General features: G+C 37.6%; 2 long non-coding RNA genes across 17 annotated transcripts in view; one reads left to right on the top strand and one right to left on the bottom strand.

Moving 5' to 3' along the window:
- LOC147651284 (uncharacterized) overlaps nucleotides 1-21009 on the bottom strand; it is a 178642-nt gene that overhangs the window by 157019 nt on the left and 614 nt on the right. For 9 of the 16 annotated variants that reach the window (XR_015274682.1, XR_015274699.1, XR_015274691.1 and 6 more), the window contains exons 2-3: nucleotides 16035-16106; nucleotides 8420-8499 (exon numbers count right to left, since the gene is read on the bottom strand). This is a non-coding gene — a long non-coding RNA (uncharacterized LOC147651284). Of the gene's footprint in view, nucleotides 1-8419; nucleotides 8500-16034; nucleotides 16107-16923; nucleotides 16984-17251; nucleotides 18535-20765; nucleotides 20967-21009 lie in introns of those variants that run through there. The other 7 variants (XR_015274697.1, XR_015274695.1, XR_015274692.1 and 4 more) reach the window with 6 other exon arrangements.
- On the top strand, nucleotides 8903-11323 carry LOC147651285 (uncharacterized). Its single transcript, XR_015274700.1, has 4 exons — nucleotides 8903-9334; nucleotides 9492-9590; nucleotides 9668-9793; nucleotides 10057-11323. It is a non-coding gene; the product is annotated as an uncharacterized LOC147651285 (long non-coding RNA).

The following is a 21009-nucleotide window of genomic DNA, read 5'->3' as shown; positions in this document are numbered from 1 at the left end:
CTGAAACTAACAGCACAATTGGCTAAAAGGCACAGACCTGCAGGACTACAAACAGTGATAAACCATTAGAGAGATTCCTCCTGCCCCATGTTGACTTCTATTTGGACTACAAAATAATTCAGATTTGTCTTGTAGAGCTACTTCAGAAGTAAAATATTATAAGCTCTTCCCTTCAGACCAGGGAAGGAGTTAAAAAGGCATGAGAAACATTTGCATACCTTTTTCTAGCTGTTCCACAGGAACAGAAAATTCCATAAGAAATGTTATCATGAAAACATTATCATTAATTAGATGCAAAAGCTATAAAATTAATCTTTGATAGATAAGTACACAATGGAAAATAAATGCTATTATTTATACCTGATAGAGTGTAGAGTTTTTATGGCAATTTGTATTATTTGGTTACATTCAAAAGAAAAAAATAAAAATATTCTTGATGGAAAACTCTACTCTGTCTTTCTTTTATGAAAGAAACTTTCACTTCACAAAGTATTTTGTATACATTGACAGTATGCAGATTTCATCCAAAGATTTAATTATTTTTAAATGTCTGCAGTATCCTCTGAGTTGTGGGATGGATGCCACAATCTTCCATACTGCAGGGAAATTGCATCCCACATCACAGTAAGCCCAGAAACTCATGACAACTCCCAGAAGATCAGTTCTTGGTTTTCAGACAGTATTTACGCCCCATCCCAAATAGTCCTTACAAATGTTTCCTTGGACATTACCTCCATTACCCCTTCACCTCCTCAGAATTTTCAATGGTGATTTTTTTAGTTCATAGTTATATCTGCTCAACTCCCAATACATCTAAAGAAATAAATATGTTTTTGATATCTGCTCTTTTTAAATTGACAGCTCAAGACTTTATCTAATTCTCACCAAATTTCTGCATAATAATAAAGAACCCCCATCTTTCTCTATTAAAAGACCAGCTGCCTCATCCTCCTTCTGCAGAGAAAACTAACATGCTGCCCTTGGCTTCAGTGACTGCAAGGCCGTGTTTCTAGAAATTGTTTCTTAAACTAGATTGCATTACATTTCACTTCAGTCCTTATTCTGTCAGATGCTAAAATAAACCATGAATTTGGTCTTTAAGATGCTAAGTAAACATGTGAATTTAGATTTTTTCTTTAAAGTGGGCACTGATCCCCATTACAACAGAATTATGACAGTAACAAGAGGTAATATAATTATCTACTTAACAACCATGTGGGAAGAGGAAAATGTAACTCTTCCTCCCTCCCCATCTCTCCAGAAAGCAGGCAAGGAAGCAACTGTGAATGTAATTGTGGTACCAAGGATCATAGACTCACTAATGATATTTTTTCTTTAATAATTAATCATAATTAGCTAATTATGTTATTTTTTTTCTTTAATAATGCCTTGCACCTTCATTCAGTCTAGCATTGCAAACCTGCCCTGGATATTGTAAAAACTTGCTAGAAGGAGTCATCTGTCCTCCAAATGTGTAATGCAACAATAAACATTATTAAACACATGTGATAGAATATTTTCTGAGAATTATATATGTTGCAAAGTTTTTTCCATATATAATTTTAATAAAAAAATTATTAGAAAATGAAAGGCTGAATAATTGCTTGTTCTAGAAATAGCACATTTATTCCAAGTGTTCTATTTACATCCTGTTTACCTCAAATTCCACAATGATGCTTTGTTTGCCTCAATCTGATTTGCATTTCTGAACAGTTGTCACTATATGCAGGTAGCTATTTTAGTTACATGAAAAGATATCAAACCCACATTATCCAGCTTTTCAAACGCAGTTTCAATCCTTTAAGTTGTTACAACTTTTGCAATGCATTACCAGGATTTAAAAAAAAAAGTAGCAAAGTAACTGCATTATTAAAGATGTTTTCAATGAAAACTTCAAGGCTACTGAGAGTATTTTAAGAACACACAGTCACCTGGACATTCTTCTGATTTACTGATAATTTCCTTCCTAGGACAAAGGGGCTCATCCACAGTAAAACTACTTTTCTGACTGTCCCTATAGACAGCTTTTGCAGGTCAAATTACAACTTAGAAAGCTCCCACAAGCCATGACTTGTAGCCTAGTGCAGGGTTTAGTAACAAGAGCTAATTAGGAAATCTGTCTTTTGCAACACTGCTTTCCATTCTCAAAAATGCCACTTTTACATCATGGAATAAATGAGCCTACTGTAGCCTAGTCCAAGAATATTCTATGCTTGCCAAAAATGACCTGGCCAATGCAGGAATTGATCTCTACTCCTAATCTTCAAAAACATTTGAACACCATCTATCAATGCAGCTTTTGCTTCTAAATTAGCTACAGAAACTCTCATAATGGTTCTTGAAATAAGTGAAAGAAAACTGTACTATGAATGCACTCAGAACTGGCCTTGAATAGATGTAAATTGTTCTCAGCTTTGATTGAGATGAACTTCAGACTACAGATCATCCTGAAGAATACAAGTTTATTTATGACTGAATTTTTACCCTTTTCTGTAAAACCAAGCCGAGTAACAATGGGAACCATATTAGAGGCTACTTACACCTGCAGGAATCAAGACAAGAACAGTTCAAATACACCCTTGGGCACTCACAGCCACAATGTACTGGTCAAAACCTACCACCCACCATCACATGATCCCACCCCTGGTACTGGTACTGCCCTCCTGGGTTTGTCAGGGAAGGATAAAGCTTTCCCTGTTCAACAGTGCAAGCTGAACACATTGGCAGGAATTCTTCCAGTCTGTGCAGAAGTCCAACAGCCAGGGAAGTCCTCAAGCCACAGAAAAATCCCTTCCTCACTCAGAACCTTGTTTGTCCCTAGCCACAGTCAGAGGTACCAAGGACTGTCCCCACTACTTGCAGCAGAAGGACTCACAGCTAGCCCTTCGGGATGGGGCGAGCAGGGACAGTAGCAGGCACAAGTGGGCCTGGAAATCCCATTCCTGTCTTCTTTACTGCCCCAGCCCTGGGCTCCACCTTGCAGTCACCACAAAAAAAAGGGAGTAAACCCTGCCAAGGTCCAGAGCACTCACTAATATCACCCTGCTGAGAAGGGATAGCTGGGGCCTCACCAGCTTTCCAGGGAAGTCAGCTAAAATCCACCCTTTCAAAAACATGAACTAAGACTATTCTGTAGCCTCTAAGACCATCCTATATGTAGCTATTAAACACACAAGTAAGTTAGTCACAAATTAAACCAGAGAATATGACTCCTGCTAGACAGACTATAATAATTTCAGTGAAATAAATATGTATTTTCAGTGGACATTGACAATAAGGATGTGTTGAATCACTAGGATTTAATGGGTTTTCAGAGGAATTTAGTCAGTTTTGAAATATATTCTCAGATTTTATTATAGAGACAGTTCAACCTTGATCAACAGATCCCAAGATAATGATCTTTTTTTAAAGGGCATTGTGTACTTAGCTGACACAAATAGCATATTTTAATTACAGTTAATAAGAGTCAGATTTTGTTTTGAATTCCATGTCAAACCTGGCATGCTCCTTTAAGGAGTCTCCACAAAGAGCACAGTAGTTTTTTCCTGTAACTACTCTGGACTTTTTTTTTTTGCTCATGTCAGTTTGACCTTGAAGAGAACATGGTGTCCTTTGAGGTCTTTTTTTAAAGAAAAAAAAAAAAAAAAATCACACTCAGGGCCAACAATTCTTTCCCTAAAGAGATCCCTGTATCTTTAGCTGGTGAAAGCTGCTGCTCTACCATGCACCAAGAAGCAGTACTCCTTATCCTCTTTGTTTACAAGAGAACACTGCTACAATTGAGCTCTGATTCCAGAAGTAGTCACCACCAGTATGGGAAACTTTTGTACCAGCGTTAGGAATCTGCTGAGATAGGGTGTTAAACATACAGCAGATCTGTACAAGCTTATATAAGGTCTGAGCTCTTATTTAGACAGGGCAACCTGCAAGTTACTAAACAACAAGAACAGCTCAATTGACTTCAGTAAGTATATTTATATATCACCCATTATTAAAGTGTCTGTGAATTTGGGCTATTACCCTATCAATTGTAACTATGTCAGTTAATTTATTACATTTGCCTGCATGTAACATCTGGTGTTTTTTACTGATATCATAAGCTGTCCTTCAGATTCCATCACCCTGTAATAGTTTTGCAGTTAGCTGTAAATATGCCAGCAGCCTTGCTAGAATATCACAAGATAGTTCAGTGGAATTAAGCAAACAAGGCTGATAACAACAGAGATATTTTCCTACCATTATTGTTCTAATGGATTGGGATTGACTACAAGGAGGCATTTAGAAAACCCACAAGACAAAGCTTTTCCTACATGCAGTGCCAGTCAAATGCTTGTGACATTTTCTTTGCCTGATCCATAAAGTTTGATTACATAATTCATCAAGCTCAATAGGTATACACATTAAGATGGATTTATGCCTCTAAATAATCCTGCTGACAGCTACTTTGTCACGCAGTATAAGGCAAAAAGAGACTGTTAAGGTATTATAGTCTGGTCTCCTGCATAACACAAGCCAGTGAACCTCACCCAATAATTTATGCTTCAATTTGCTTTTGAGTTATAGCATCTCTATTAGAAAGATCTTCACTTACACGCTAAGTGGAGGTAAAATTATTACATGTTTAGGCAAGTTGTTCCAGTGATAAGAGACTGCCTTATCTCTGGTCTGAATTTACATAGCTTTACCTTTCACAATTTCTGTAGATTTCTGTCTTTTCCAGTTGAATATAAGAGCTCTTTATAATTTTTTTCCTGCAAAGACACTTGACCACTGTTAACTTAACCTTTACTTGGAGAAGTTAATGGACCAAGTAGTCCTCTTTCAATACACAGCATGTCCTTATAGCCTAATTAATTTCATAATTCTCTGCATTCGCTTTTATTTTTAATGCATCCTTCTGAAACTTCATACCAAAAAGGGCCACATAGAATCTTGGTGGTATAGAAATTTTCTTACTTTTGTACTTAGTGAGCAAACCCTCAGAACCCTGTGTCCTCAAGAAACCAGGAACACATTTACAGAGAAGCTTTATAACAGTGATTGAAAACACACAATTAAATATACCTACAGAAATCTTAAAACATAATTCCCACTTACAAGTTCAAAATATCTGATGAAGCATAAATCTAATACTGGACACAACTCAGGATTAAGTTTGTTATCAAACACAAAAATTTCTTGTAACTACCATGAAGTTAGCAGAAGCAAGACCAACTTCAAGTATTTTTAGAATGTCCAATTTTATCTAAACTTCGTATTTGAGTGTGTAATTTTAGCTTTAGGCTGCATTTGAAGTCTGAGAACCTTAGAAAAATTTCCTTAAAAACAAAACCACAAACTTTTGTCATTTTGTTATCCATCCTTACAAAGTCAGTTTTGAGAGGAAAGAAGTTGTTTGCCAGTAAAGTCTGTATTGTTAGAAAATAAATAAATATAAACAAGTAATTAGTTCTACTTGCTGCTGTTTAGAAGTGGCATGCAGTTAAATAGGCCCTAAAACTTCTGAAAGCTTATGCATGGGAAAAAGCACTCTAAAGAACACCCACCAACCCATTCCTTTGCTTGAGCCAGAATTTCTTCTGTTTCTTTGTCAAATTGTCTCCCAGGAAACTGAAGAAAGCAGTCCCTTCTCAACTCCCCACAGATTTGTGTACCCTACTTTCCACTTTTATTTCTCTCTAGTTCTGTTGGGGAGCTCACTGATTTCTCTTGAGCTGTTTATACACAGTGTATGCCTACACCTGTAGTTATTTATATACACACATACATGTGGATGTATTCCAGCTGAACAGGCTTTTGATTTTTTTAACTGGGGAGGATTGGCTATACAGAAAGCTTTCCTCTGATCTGTGCATTAGTTCACTGCCTAGGCCAAGCCAGTTATTTCACACAGCAACACTGAATAAGGCTCAGGGACTACTGAAAATTATTTGCATGCGTAAATCATTTCATATAAGCAGGGACACAAATCAACTCAAATGCTATAAAATATTTATCCTGTCTGATTAACTATTTGAAACTGAGCTCTTTTTCACAGGTTGTAACTTAGACTTCAGGATCCAAGGTGACTGCATTGCATTTAAAAACCAAACAACTGGCACTAAAGAATCACTGAGGACAAACTAAAGTTATTTGACAGTTATGACACATGCTGAATACTTTGGCTATCCAGATTCCTGTTATGCATTGAACAGCTCAATCTTATGAACTGCTTTACAGTCTTCATGTAACATTACATGCCAGATGCATGACCACCCAAGATGGTTGCTTCTCTTATTGATAAGGCAATTACTAGAGGAAATGGGGTTAGGGGATTTCTGTTCTAAATCTGAAACAATACTAGATCAAGATCCAGGGCATATAAGTTCAAGGCTGTCATTAAAATCTGGTTGACTTAATTACTAGCATTTACAGTTAGAGGCAGGCACTCTGTAAAGATGGTATGTTTAATAAAACCCATGCCTCAGGCACCAGAGTTGGCAAGGCACTCCTTCATATTTAATGCATTGCACAACTATCACAGATTTTGGGTTTCTGCTTTGTACAGGGGTCCAGGAGATAAAGGGCAAAGACCAGCTCTAGTAGGTGCCTCTGCCTCTCTCAAACACTGGCTGCCCATTAGACATCTAGGGAGGCTGTGATGGACCAGAGCAAAAGAAACCTCACTGTCCTCCCCTGCTGAGCAGTCTCTCTCAGCTCTGGGTGTAGAAACATAAGCATAAAAGTTACCCTGAGGGCCAGCACAGCACCAGGAACTGTGGTAACAGCTAAATCATTAGCTGTTAGAGATCTCCTTGCATTATCTTTCTGCTATATTGTTCATTTCTCCCCTGTAGTTTTGAGCTTCATTTAACATTCACATTTCTTGGTCTCTTATTTGTTCATGCACAAGAAAAAAAAATAAAGCAACATAGCCACATAAGCCCCAAAACTGGGCAATTTCCACATATCTTTTAAAATAAAAGGCCAAACTCATCAGTACAATCTCATTCTTGTGACTAGAAGAGACCTACACCTGTTAGCAAGAGGGAACTTGTTCCTTGGTTTTGTCCTCCAAAAGTTCTGTAAAATCTCTTTTTAACAGAGTTTGCCTCATTAATATGTACTGTGAGAAGCTGTATGGAAGCAGTGAGAAAGACCCAGTGTTAGGCTAACTTGGAAAAAATTAAGTCACTTTTAGGATTTTCTATTGCTATAAATAATTAAGGCTTTACCTTAAAGTAATATTTCCTCCGGATGCAATGGGGAAACCACCAGAAATCTGACTCATTACTGTGAGTTATAAATCACAGATTAAGTCTTGATGAAAGGACCCATGGAACAACTCACACAGCTGAGAGATATGTGATGGTATAAACAGCCGTAACATTAGTCATTCCCTTCAACTTGATCAACTGACTAAGATCACCACTTTTCTGAATTACCATATTCTACTCATGTGGTTAAATAATGAAGGCTTCATTAGAATCATAGAATTATTTAGGTTGGAAAAGATCTTTGGATCATCAAGTCTAACTGTTAACGCAGGACTGCCAAGTCCACCACTAAACCACATTCCCAAGTGCCACATGTCTTAAATACCTCCAGGGACAGTGACTTCACCACTTCTCTGGGCAGCATATTCTAGGGTTTAACAACCCTTTGTAAGAGGAAAGTGTTCCTAACACCCAGTCTAAACCTCCTGCAACCTGAGGCCATTTCCAGTTGCTCTACCACTTGTCAAGGGGGAGAAGAGACTGACCCCCAACTCAGCTCTCTTTGATAGCGGTAGACAGCTCTATGGTTCTCTTTTATCCTCCATTTCTCCAGATCCCTCAGATCAGATTTGTGCTCCAGACCCTTTTCCTGCTCCCTCACACACAAATATGCTGCCCTCAGCCTACCTGTAGTGAGCCTTGTTCCATTTGAGACTTTAAATTTCAGAACTTATTTCTGTTAATAATAAATAAGTTTAAGGTTTCAGAGAGGCTCTTATTTTTGAAAGATTTTCAGAATGTTCCTTAGAGTAAGTTTGTTTTTCAACACTACTTTTTAAACTATTTTTTTCCTTTTCAACCACAGTATTTTTATCTTTTTTTACTCCTGTAATGGGTGCTGTTCAATAGAAACACCTCAACTAAGAACTTACACCATCAAAATTCTTTACACTCTGAACAAAGTATAGAGATCCAAAGCAAAATAGTCAGAAACAACAAGAAATATACAAAAAGCCCCATGTCTGTGTCCTTCTGACAAGTGCCGACAATAATGATAAAGTTTATTTCCCTAAGAGACCTCATTGTCACTGAAATTCCAAGCAAAAGTCATTAAGATGATTATTATATACACCCCTCAATGAATATGAAGTTCAAAGTATAGATACATATAGTACTGGTTTTTAGATAGGAAGACACCTTGAAAGTTCTCTGACTTTACTCACAGCTTTGCGGGTACTCTAGGAGAAGTCTCCTTTGCTCTGGAAATAATTAATTGGTTCTCAGTCCACAACTTCTGCCCTCTCTAAAAGGGGAAAGAAAGATAGCTTAGCAACAAAGAGAAGACTTTAAGCTTACCACATCCAAGAGAAGCGCACCTGTATTATCATTCTTTTAAACTACACCACAAAACCTTCCCAGCTCTCCTCACCTCCAAGGCACCCATGTTGCCTGCACTCTCACTCTGAACCAAAAGCAGTCTCAGGTGCTCCCAAGACTCCTTTTGTGCAGTGCCTGGGTGAAGGGAACATTCCAGAACAGTTGAGAGACTCCCAGAACAGCTGAACCTCATCACCCTTAACAAGCCTAACGCCAGGACTCCAAAGTGGGAACAGGTGCTGAGGGTGGCACTTCCAACACAGCTGGGTGTGGTTAATTTAAAGGACAAGCTGTGGATGCACTTAAAGAAACGTTGCACGTGATGCAAAACTTTTCACTTGGTCACAGACAAAGTTGACTTTGACATTGATACATTCAGTTGTACTTGAGAGACTATTTTATCTGGCAGAATATTTCACAGGTGTAACATTTTGCAATGTAATTCAGCCAGGTTGCATGACTCATTTGATAATTAGTGAGAGATCTTTCAGCAGGCCCAAACAAGGACCCAGGAATCTAATACCTTCCAAGAAACTTCTTATTCACCTCCTAAGGATTATATACCAAAGGAGTGTCTGACCATGAGCAGAAACATCTGGCAATTGCCATTGCAAGGTTTCTGCAGAGCCATATTAGAGACATAAACAATTAATTTCATTAGATTTTGCTGTTCAGAAAAGAATCATATAGGAAAAGGAACTAGTAAGAAGTATGGAGTAAGAAGAGGCAAGTCATAAAAATTATACTGTTTGCATTTCCAGGTATACTTTGGATACTCATATAGTCATATGCAGAAATTAAGAAATCGTTGTAATATGCATGTTGGTGTTTCTAGTAGGTGTTGGTTAAACTACTAGAAGTTTTAAGAGAAGGATACTTCAAGTCATTACTTCTATAGAACTTTTCATCATTTTTCAGCTCCAGTATGATTGTGCAAGAAATTGACTAAGGGACCTGTTGTAAAACAACATCTGGTGTCATGGAAAAAGGGAAAAAAACCCCAAATCTTTGTAAAAGGTATGCAAGCAGCTAAGGATTGTTCTAGCAAAGCTTGCTAGGTTCATATTCCCTACTAACCCCATTCTTTAAATTAGTTTCTGTCCCCCTGCAGTGCCATTGTCGTAGGCAGAGCATACACTGAGAAATTAGTCCTGGACTTAGGAGGATGGAAACACACTCCATCATTTCAGCATGGGCCACCTTGACTTGCTCCACCTCAGGTTTGTGATGAAGCACTCCAGACTGGTTTAGCTTCTCCCACCTGCTGAAGGCTCAATATTATAGAGTCAGCATTTGCAGGAAGAGGTGATAGCCTTGATTAGAAGAACAGGGGGAAAAAAAAAGAAAGCTGGGAAAAGCATAGATGGTAGGCACTCAGCTCATGGTAGGCCATGCAGAACACAATGAAGACAGTCTGAGTCCCTGAAAGTATATATTTTTCCAAGACTATCAATCTAATAAAAACTATTAATTCTGCCCACAGATCCTGCCTTATACTCTTAGACTATCATGGCTTCAGAAAAGAACTTACAAATATCTGGGAGCCACTGCTGGCAGGGATGGGGGAGTTTCAGCAATGCTGTTCCCTGCCAGAACACCCTGTCATTTCCCAGACAAAAATAAAAAGATGTGCTCCCTGGAAGAGTACTCTAAAGGGAAGCTGGCCCTCATGTTCACCACAATTAAAGAGCAGGCTTGTACAAGTATGCTCTGGGATTATAAAAGAACAACCTTGCTACTTCTATGTCTCTAGTTCAAAGATGCCAATCCTGCCTCCCTTTGCTGGAATAAGGCTGATTTAGACCACAAGATACAGATTGTTACAGAAAAATTGCCAACTTCAGGACAAAGGGACAACAAAACATTGTTTTTAAAGAGACAGGTAGAGTTTTGAGAAAAAAAAAATCAACCTTTTCCAGTCATCCACCCCTGACATTTTACAGTATGTGAAAAGTTAGTCAATTAAAGAAAACAAAAACTTAAAAAGAAAGAAAAAAACCAACAAAACCACAATATTTTTTTTTTTTTTCTTCACTAAACACTACAGCTGGATTTACTAAAATTATAGTTGAGACCACTGGAAAATTGCTAGGGTGATGAAACAGCTTGTATCATAACCACCACTTTCATTCTGCTCTGTGGTTTAAAAATGCATCTGATTTACTCTCTAGCTTTTCTTGTCTGAAAAACGTAACTGTACAATCCTTAGTGGTTACAACTATAGCTGAGTCATTCTACTTTGCCACAGCTGACATCCTTCAGAAAGCTCCCACCGTGCTGTCTGGAGAATGATTGGACATGCTTTGGCTTCTAGATGACTGTCCCATGGAGGGAGATCATGTACATCCCCAAAGCTTGAAACTGTACAGGGAGCTCTTTATAAACTAGAGATGAGAAAGGCCTGCAAAATGCATGCAAGGAGTGTCTAAACACAGTAACAGGAAATGCAGAAAAGTATTCACCAGCCATTAGACTCTTGCCATCAGAGACTGATCTGGACAACAGGCTGCTTCCTGCACACCTCAGCTTCTCAGTTCTCATTGAGAGAGGATTCACTGGCTGATTGTTCAAATAGGAAGGAAGAACAGATGCAAGAGAGCAAAACTGGGAGAAACCTGAAGTTTAGACAAGGTCAAGCAAGAATGTAAAATGGGTTGGAAAAAGGTGGAGAGGTGGAAAGTCTGCCAAATAAACCCTCTATAACAACACCACTTTTAATTGTGTTCCAATTCTGCTCACCAGTACTGCCTGGTCATCCCATGCAAATCCAGTAGACCCCACTACTTCCCATTTCTGTCATCACAAGATATAAAAATGCCAGTGATGTAGGCAGTATGCCCCAATAGACTCACAGGTTTTCATTGCATGTGCCACCCAAGAATGAAGATCTTTTTCTCCCACAAGTAGGAATTTGTCCCTTCCGCAGCAATTATTACCAGTCTGTCCCAACACTCAGCATCCCCTTCATGAACTGTTTTGCACTAATTAGTTTATCATGGGAGAGGATGATAAAGAGGTGGTGAAAGCAGTCAGGAAAAAGAAAACAACCAAATCAAACCAAATATTTATTTAAAACAACCCTATGTCTGTGCTTTGGCTTTCACATCCCCAGAGTAATCATAGCAGATCTCACTGAAAGTAGAAGTTCAGATACAGTCTTAAATAATCAGAGACAAAAAAAAATCAGCAGGCTGTGTTCTCAGCTCATAAAAGCACTACATTAAATGTAATATATTTACAATAGCCCTCAAGGATGCATAGTAAAAAGGTATATTTTTTTACTCTGCAAGACCTATCCCAAGTCTATTTTATTTCACTTGGGAGTCTGTATTTCACTGGATTTAAGTGACTTCCTTCTGATCTGTGCTGAATGAAAGAGGGAGCTAGCGCCTGTGCAAAAGAACAAGCCAGGTTTATTTATTTAGTAGCATGTTCTCACTGCATAGTGAGATCTTAGAATGCACGTGGGTAGACACTTTGTGGCTGGGTAAAGCTGCTCTCAGCAGGTGGATGTAGCTGACTCCAGGCACTCCTGACAGGTAAAATTCATGTAGCACAGGAAAGGAAAGAAGCCCAGGACTCTGTGCTGGAAGTGTAGCAGCACTAATGGCCAGGGTTTAAATGCAATTTAAACACAGCATCTTGTCCTGGGCCAAAATTGTGCACAAGTGACTTGGAGAAATTTTTCACTTCATGACTTCCCCTTGAACAATACAAGAACCAGAAAGTATAACCACAAGGAACTGGTCTAAAATACTGTTAATGCCTTAAACATCTGTCATCTCCAAACACAAAGCCCAACATTTATCACAGCGTAACTCTGCAGATCCTTTGCTAGCATAAAAATCAGAAGATGAGGTAAAATTTTTTCCTAAGTAAACTTTTACCAACAATTTATCACCAATATTTTCATTTCCAAGTGCAGGCAGAACCTGTGCTTATGTTGAATATTTTGTGGCTAACTCTGGTGAATGCTGCAGTTCTAATAGCAGGCTCCATAAACAGCGCTCACAATTCTGAGAGACTTTTCCCAAATACATTTCTAACAGCACCTTTTTTTATCCTGAAGTGCACAGGCGACTGCAACAACACTTTACTTTTAGCTCCAGGATGTGTTGGTTGAGGGCTGAGAGGAAAAGTGCAGGGGATGTTTTCATGGCCAAGTAACCAACCTTTCCAGGGAAGGGCTGCTTTGTCATGCTCAGATTTTTCCCCAGGATTTTGAAAATTCTTAGAGTACACAAGTTGAAACATGAAAATTTCATCTTATTTTTTCTAAAAAAAACAAAATAGAGATTTTTTTTCCTAGTCTAGATATACATTAGGCTGTCAGATATGAGCCCATAAGATATAATAGCAGCATTACATGCAGTCTGTTACTACATTCTAAAGATTGTACTGTCTTGACAATATGAAGGTAGCACATTTGGTTAGACACAAAATTTTAATGCTATAATTTCCTGATTTTTGAGTGTATAAAAATGCATTGAAATTTTCTTAATGCAGAATTTTTAGTTAGCATCTTTATGCCTTAGTATTCTGTGAATGTAAAGGCATTCAAGAATAAAATTGATAATATTTTAGTTTCTTTGAATTTATAAATATCCAGGCTTACATAGGGAAAGAAAATAATATCTCCTCACTTTTTCTCTTCCCTCATGTGCTCTTCGAAACAATTTATTAACAGCACATATAAGAATAGGCATTTATAATAAAAAAAAAAAAAAACAGCCTCAAAAAAAAAAGAAAAGTGTAGCACAAGAAACCTTCATTTAGTCCCTAAGGAGCTGAATAGTTTCATGTACAATAAAGATTTTTCAGGAAAAGACCTAACTCTATTTTCTTTGTTGTGGTTCATATTCATTTTCACTCCTGTGAGCCAGGTGGTACATAAAGATATGAAAATCAGATTTTTCAGATAAGCCACAAAACAATAGAAATTAGGGCTCTGGCAGATGGATTATCACAAACCCAGGAAATATACTAAGAAAAAGATTCAGAACTCAACTGCTGATTATTTTTGAGGCATGATGCCAGGGTAATATTGGTATTCAACTAACCTCTGGAGCTCAGGAATCCATCTGTACTCTAGGATCAATCAGTTCTAGTACAAAGAAAAGCAAACTGTGGAAGGCATCCAAGGCAGGCCTCAGTTGCTATAGCGTTTGCTTGGAGCAGATTTCAGCCCTGTACCCATAATCTTTATGCAGCTTCTATGAAAATTTAACTGTGATATCAAATCCATCCCAACATTTAATCTGTGGGAGCTGAGTGTAACCTAAAGCTTAAGCAAACAGGTTGCAATGCCACTGTTTCTTAGAAATTGAGCTTTGGCTTTGTAACTCCACTTTTGCAGAGCAGGTTTTACAAAACTGTTCAGAAAAAGTGTAAGCAAATGCAGTTCTTCACCATCCTCACACAAACACATACCTATCACAATTATATATGTGTATATATGTATATACACAACTTCATTACTGAGTCTGACATAAGTTAAGAAAATTTCAGTTTCTGAATCAAGTCAGCACCCAGCCATCCATAAATAGCAATGACCACAATAAACTGCCTGGAAAAGCTTCCAGATTAGCAAACCTTCTCCTGCACTCAGTTTTTTTGGCCATTCTTAGACTGCTGGGATTTAGGCACTGGTTCTGTTTCACCAACAAAAATTTCTGATGGTCAAGCTACATATTGCTGAAAACTGAAAATTAAGTAAGAAAATATCTCCCAGTTTTTGTTAACCGAGACAAAATTTCAGTAATATAGTAACAAAAAATGTATTAACTTGACACATATCTCACTTTTATAATTTCCATTTGTATTTTTGATATTCCTGAATCATTTAATAGGTGTTAGACTTACAATGATCTGGAAGATTTTGAAGAAGAAAACTCTCCTCTGACCCACACAGTAAATGCCACTGCATATAATATTTCTCTCTCTCTTTTTTTTTAATTTTTTTTTTATTTTTAATGTTCTAATTTTATCAGAAAAATAATAAAACTCAAAGACTACTTACCCACTGTAGGAAGGCACACAAAGCTGATCACTATCTTAAAATCATTATGTGGCTTTGTATTCTTCATAAAATGCATCTTCATTGAGTAATAATATCTGCCTTGGAACCTTAAATTATTTTAGTGGTAATATTGAATGCATTTTATATAAAAATATCATTGTAACTACAGCCTCATGCGGCTTCTGCAAAACTCAGTGACCTTAAGGAAAGGGATTAGTAGACTAAGTTTTGTATTGATTTTTTTTAAAAATTACACTGTTAAACTTTTTTTTCCCTGAGGACACATACAGTTCACCCAACCTACCTTAGTTTATATCCATGCATGTCCTTACATGTGCTCTGTTGCATAAATATATATATATATATATATATATATATATTTCTGTGACTTTAAGCCCACAAAAATATGAAACTATTTTTGACTGATTCTTGAATTTAGATTATTGGTTAGAGTGATGCAATACTTGATCACCTGTTTGTATATTAGATATTAAAAATTCATTAAAAGATATGGAAAGAGTTATGCAACAGAGCATAAAGTTTATTTTTTCCTGATTAACTAGCAGCTTCTAAAATGATGCAGAAAATTTTACATGAGCCATGTCTTAGCTCAAAGTTACATTCTTCAATGATTTTTTAATTTTAAATTGCAGTATCTTAAGACTCTTCCTAGTCATTCAGAGGAGAGTTTCCATTAGATTCAGTGCTGTATGAAAACTTTAAACCACAGTCGCATAGGTAAAAGGAAATAATTTGGTATTTGTTTTTAAAACAGGTTCATTCATTATTCCTTTTAATTGGAAATGAAAGTACTCTGCATTATAGGAATCAGATCTTAAAATCTCTGCTCTCAGGAATTCATCTACTACCCTTCCTTTCTTAATCCCTTAGTATGTTGAAAGGAAAGAGAGAGGGGAGGTGAGATAACAAGTTTGAAAAAAGGATACAATGGAAAAAATGCCCTTACGATAAGGGAAGAATAAAAATAAGGAGAACACTACTAGTTAAGGATATCTTTCACTGCAGGGACATAAAACCCACTAACTGGAAGAGAGAAGAACATAAAGAGAGGTTGATGTTGACAAAGAAAATGCGGTGGCATTGTATCACATTGCATTTATTGTATATAAAAATATACAATATCATTGTATATTTTGTCCTTCCCAAAACAGTGCCTTCAGCAGGAATTTCAGAGAAGGCATTGGCTGGCCACAGGCTTCACTCAAGGTGCGGTTTTCCAGTTTCTGCAAGAACACTGGGAAGTCTTTCCCAATAAATACATAGACATGATTTACATAAATTTGCTTGAGGCAGAGTTTACTCTTTTCAAAGAAAATTGTTACAAAATGTAAAATAACTGCCTGACATGAACCTCCAATTCGACTTCCACTCAAAAATAAAGAAATCATGACAACAGGTTCTGCCTTCCCAAAGATGCTCACCAGCTCCAGAGTAGCTCCTTATGTGCTTTCAGTGTTTCCCAGAGAGTATAACTCGGTGGCTTTGTCCACAACCTAGAAATAAGAGATGAGAACAATATCTAGTCACATCTCAAGTCTCCATGAAATCAGGGAAGCCCCCATTCCTATTGTGATTTCTGTTTTGAAGCATCAGCCCTAGTGTTGCTATTGAGAAAGGTGCAGGAGTGTTTTATCAGCAGAGAATTCCCACGACTCAAGCACAGACTCTCCAGTAACCAGGCATGGACAAAGTGGAAACCAACAGGACAACAACACTCTGCTGGTTTTGAGTGTTTGCATTTGAAACATTTCAGGAAGAATAAAAAATCATGTGTTTTGGCAGGTTTAAATTAAATTTTTCCAGGTGCTGAATGAAAAAGTAGAATGCCATCTTGTTATATCTTTGTGACTAATAAAATTTGACAAAACATTCTTCTAAATATTGTATTGTAATTTGACAGCAAGTACAAAGGAAGTGAAAGGGTTTTGATTTCAAACAATAGAATTTAAGCAAGCTCAAGCTTAAATGCCTTGCTGTTAATATTTGAAACTACTCAACCCAAAGTAATTTTAAACTTAGCAGATGGAACTCTTTATTTAATAGCAAAACCCAACATGATTAATCTTGGATTTAAATGTTATTTAACTCCAAAGTGTTCAAAATGCTGAAGGCAAATATTGTAACCATAGCTAATCTCAAAACAAATGAGAACATTGCAACACGGTTCAAGCCAAGGAGGGAAGCTGAATGTTAAACAACATCTGGGAGCAGAACAATCATTTAAAGAAGCAGTTTTTCTGAAGAAGACTAGCTAGGCAAGATAAACAAATACATTCTCCTGTAACAGAATAACTGGGTTGTACACAGTACCTGATGTGTCAAATACTGTATGTGAGCGGCAAGAGACAAAATCCCTTTCACAGCTGTGATCTACAGTCAAATACAAATGTCAAAATGAGAATTAGTATTTCTTTCAAGCTCCTGAAGTCATCTCAGTGCATCATGGGCTACATAAACTGCAATACTCTCCCTAAAAGTGTCTAAAAGCAGAATAAAGGATTGTTAGGGTTTTTTTCTCTCACACAAGCTGGAGGGAAATGGATGTGTTTCTTTTTTTCCTGATGTTATTGCTACAAAATACCAATAAACTCTACTGAAACAGAAATACTGCTCGGGAAATTATTTTCTAGTCACTCACCAAAAATTTTCATTTAAAATTGCAGGCAGATCAAACTCATAGCTGCTGGGCAGGAAAGCAGGCAGACTTAGACAAATGTGTACATGCCATAATTCTTCCTGAATTCTCAAGCAGAGTTTGAGCTGTTATTTGAGGTCCAGGGACTTCTTATTTATTTGAAAAGTATCAGGTAAGTATCAATTCCAATGAATCAATAAAATTAATCCCAGAATAGGAAAAAAATCAAAAAGACCAGAGAGGATCAAGGCCCTTAAATCAAACTATTTTAGATAAAAAGAAAAACACACGTAGTCATATTAATATCTTGCCATTCAGGGAGAGAGGAGCATTATTATTAAGATGGTGTGTGCTGTTGTTATAACTATCATTGGCAGAAACATTCAGGCTGTGCCATTTAATTTTATTTTTTTGCTGTACCAGATGGAATGCTGGTGTCACTGTCTAGTTTGTTTCTTCTCTTATATCTTGACAGTATCTTTAGATATCATGAATGTTAAAAATACTCTTATCAAGAGGAAATGGGATTGAATATAACAAATTTCTTGTCCTTCCAACTCCAAGAAGAAAATTTCTATGGAAAGAAAAGTAGGGTGTGTGATACATAATCAGAAAGGTGACAGAAATCAAGGGATGATAAACCAGAGGAAAGACAAGCAGGGGAGAACAGGTAGAAAAGAACCAGGGATGATTAACAAAAGTAGTTTCACTAGACAGCTGTCAGATTTTAATACAATATTGAATGTGGAGTTCCACTAGAGATTAGGGCCCTTCTAGGCAGCCTCCTTCATCCTGAAACATTGGCAATCTTGTGTCCAGGGCCACTGGAAACTCACAGCTTCACCTGCTCTAGGCACAACACTCATCTCAGCACAAAACACTCCCTGTGTCTTGCTCCAAAATGCCCATGGGGTGTTGGACAAAAATCCAGTGAATGTGAATGTCTTCAGTAGAACAAGCAGAGAAAATCACATCCATTCCTTCAAAAGAGTATAGAGTTTTGAAAGATTTCTTCCTTCCAGAAGTGGCCAGAAACTTTGAAATGTGGATTTTTCTCCTTTATTGACAGGGAATTCTAGGAAGAAAAGGGACTGTTTTGGAAGAACAACAATGAATTTTCTATTCCTGCTGTCTACTTGAATGGATCTTAGGAATTTCACAGGAATAAAATTGACCTGAACACAACCTAGGCTGACAAAGAGAATCCAAGGTCTCAGAATTTTTCCTCCCTTAGCTGGCTGCTTCAATGGCAGTGATACTGCAGGGTATCCAGCATCTTCTTCTCCCTGTAAAATATTCATAGGAAAAGAGCTTCTCAGATTCATTTCTCTCTTCAGGCAAAGTTTTCCTGAGGGGAAAATATTTTCTTTCCTGTAAAACCATATTTTTTTGCATGGAAAAATAGGTTATTTCACCCAAAAATGCATTTCATTTCAGAGAATTTGCATGACAGAAGAGACCCATATGATTTTATCATCTGATAAAATTGATTTCACAGTAAATTATTTTAAAATATTTGCTGGGAACAGATTATTGGCTCTTGAGAAATCACTCCACTGCTTTTCTATTTAGATCTTCATACTTTACATTTTTAATAAATCTAACCTCTTCCAAAGGAATAACTCTTAAAAATAAGTTTCCTCTTTTTTTTGAAGTTACTCTTCTTTCCCACCTCTAATGCCTCTTCCAATACCCCAGTACATTGGGATAGCCAAAAAATCCTCAAGTTTATATGGTGAAATGCTCTCAGTGTCTTAAAATGCAGAGATGTTTTGATTGTCCCTTGTGATTCCTGGGAAAGGTTCAAGTCATCAGCTGGCAGATTCAGTTACTGAGCACTCAGTCAGTGAAATCTCACATCTTAGGCATGACACAAGAACTGGGAAGGACAAAGTAATTTAAGATTAGATGGGACCTCCACTCTTCAGAGGTTCACACGGTATAAGAAGCAGCATAGCCCCATAAACCCCTTGTGCCCTCCTCACATCACGTGCTGAAACAAGTTCAAGATCCTTTTAAATTTAATAACTCTGCCTTCTTGCTCCATCTTACCAAACTGATCCTATAATCTCCATGTGCCAGACCGAAGGCTTTGTTCTCACACAGCACATCCCTGCCCAAAACCTGGCTGGAACCTCAGGGGCCCAGAATATTTTTTGACACTCCCTGGTATTTACTGCAGTGATTTGTCCAGCACATCAAAGAACTACAAGGCCATTACCATTAACACTAAAACAAGCTTTGTGTCAGTTTTGGTTTAGGACATTATTATTCCTTCATTCTGTCTTAGATCTGTTCTTGGAGAGGAAAAAGACTAACAGAAGTCCAGTGCTGCCTTGTAAGAATTCTGGCAGAGAGGAGTGAGTTAAAGTGTTGATAACTAGAAACTCTCACAGCTATAATGATCCTCAAGGTACATGAAAGGCTTAACTAACAATGCCTTTAAATACCAGCTTCATACAAACCATCAAGCCACAGATCTCTGTATAAAAATGTACCTGGAAAATTTGAACTACTCTTGCATGATTTTTGAAGCTGAAATGTGCTTTGTGGAGGAAATTTAATTCTCTAGGGTAAGAGGTGTTGGATTGCAGACCCAGCTCAGGTACTGCAAATAGGACCAATTCAGCCTGTTCAAGTGAAAAAGAATTGCTCACACAGTATGTTCAGGAATGATTTGAGATAGTCATACAATAAATAGGGTGACCATGAATGTAGGTCATTGGAATGTGATGCCAAGTGTCTGTTGCTAGATCACGGACAGTTTATGATGCACTTAACCTGTCTCAGACCCAGAGGCCTGTAAACTCCATGTGGTGCTGGTTTCTGCATGACTTTTTGCAACAGCACAGTGGGTGATGAGTATTTTCTCATGTTTACAGCAGGAACTGCAGCCCTATTCTTGCTCACATACACTTGGGGTAAACATACAGCATTCTACCTGGTATTCAAATACAGAGTTTTCCAGACTTTACAATGGATATGTAAAATGTAAATAAAACCAGGAGTATTTTGCTTTGTTAAAGACTTGACTCCTTTAAAACTTCAATTGTACTTCTGTTATTTCAAATTTTTTTTCTTGCCTTGAAACAGAATTTGTTTCATTATAATTTTTGGAGATACTTGTGTGTATCTTGCATTTTAATTGTAGTTTTAAGGTACGTGTTAACCTACAATTAGCACGGTGTGAAGCTGAAGGGATGCCTTGGTTGGGCTCAAAATAACCTTGTAATTTTCTCCTTATTCTCAGTTTTCTAAGCTCTAAGACTCCAGATTGTTTGATTCCCATTTGGATTTTTAGCCCATCGTGAACTTGACACAGTTGCTAAGATACATATCAGTCTGCACCGTGTTGATACAATATTATTTAAACACTTTAAAGGGCAGCCTAACAGTTCTCTGTAAACACAAAACTTCATCATAAACTGTTCTCTGCAGAAGCAAGCAGCCTGACACAAAAATTAAATCCAGGGTATTTCAGAGATTACTGTGGAAACCTTCATGAGCATCTGCCCACCAGTATCAAAGCACCCCAGAGTTTTGTGGCCACCCTGGTCCAGCTTCAATGTACACACAGGTCCTCTGGCTCGATGCCTGCAGCAGCCTCCCTGCCTCAGCTCCCTGTCACACCAGGTTCCTCTGCTGCTGTTTCTGCCACAAGTGACAAGGGAGTTTGAGTTGATGGTGGCAGCCTGGGGCCAACAGTTGTTTCCAGGCTACCTCAGTAACCCGCCCAAAATCAATCTCACCAGGAGCCCTGC

Source organism: Cyanistes caeruleus, chromosome 10 (genome assembly GCF_971803275.1).
Source record: "Cyanistes caeruleus chromosome 10, bCyaCae1.hap1.1, whole genome shotgun sequence".
Taxonomy (NCBI): domain Eukaryota; kingdom Metazoa; phylum Chordata; class Aves; order Passeriformes; family Paridae; genus Cyanistes; species Cyanistes caeruleus.
This window is presented reverse-complemented; position numbering and strand designations above follow the sequence as displayed.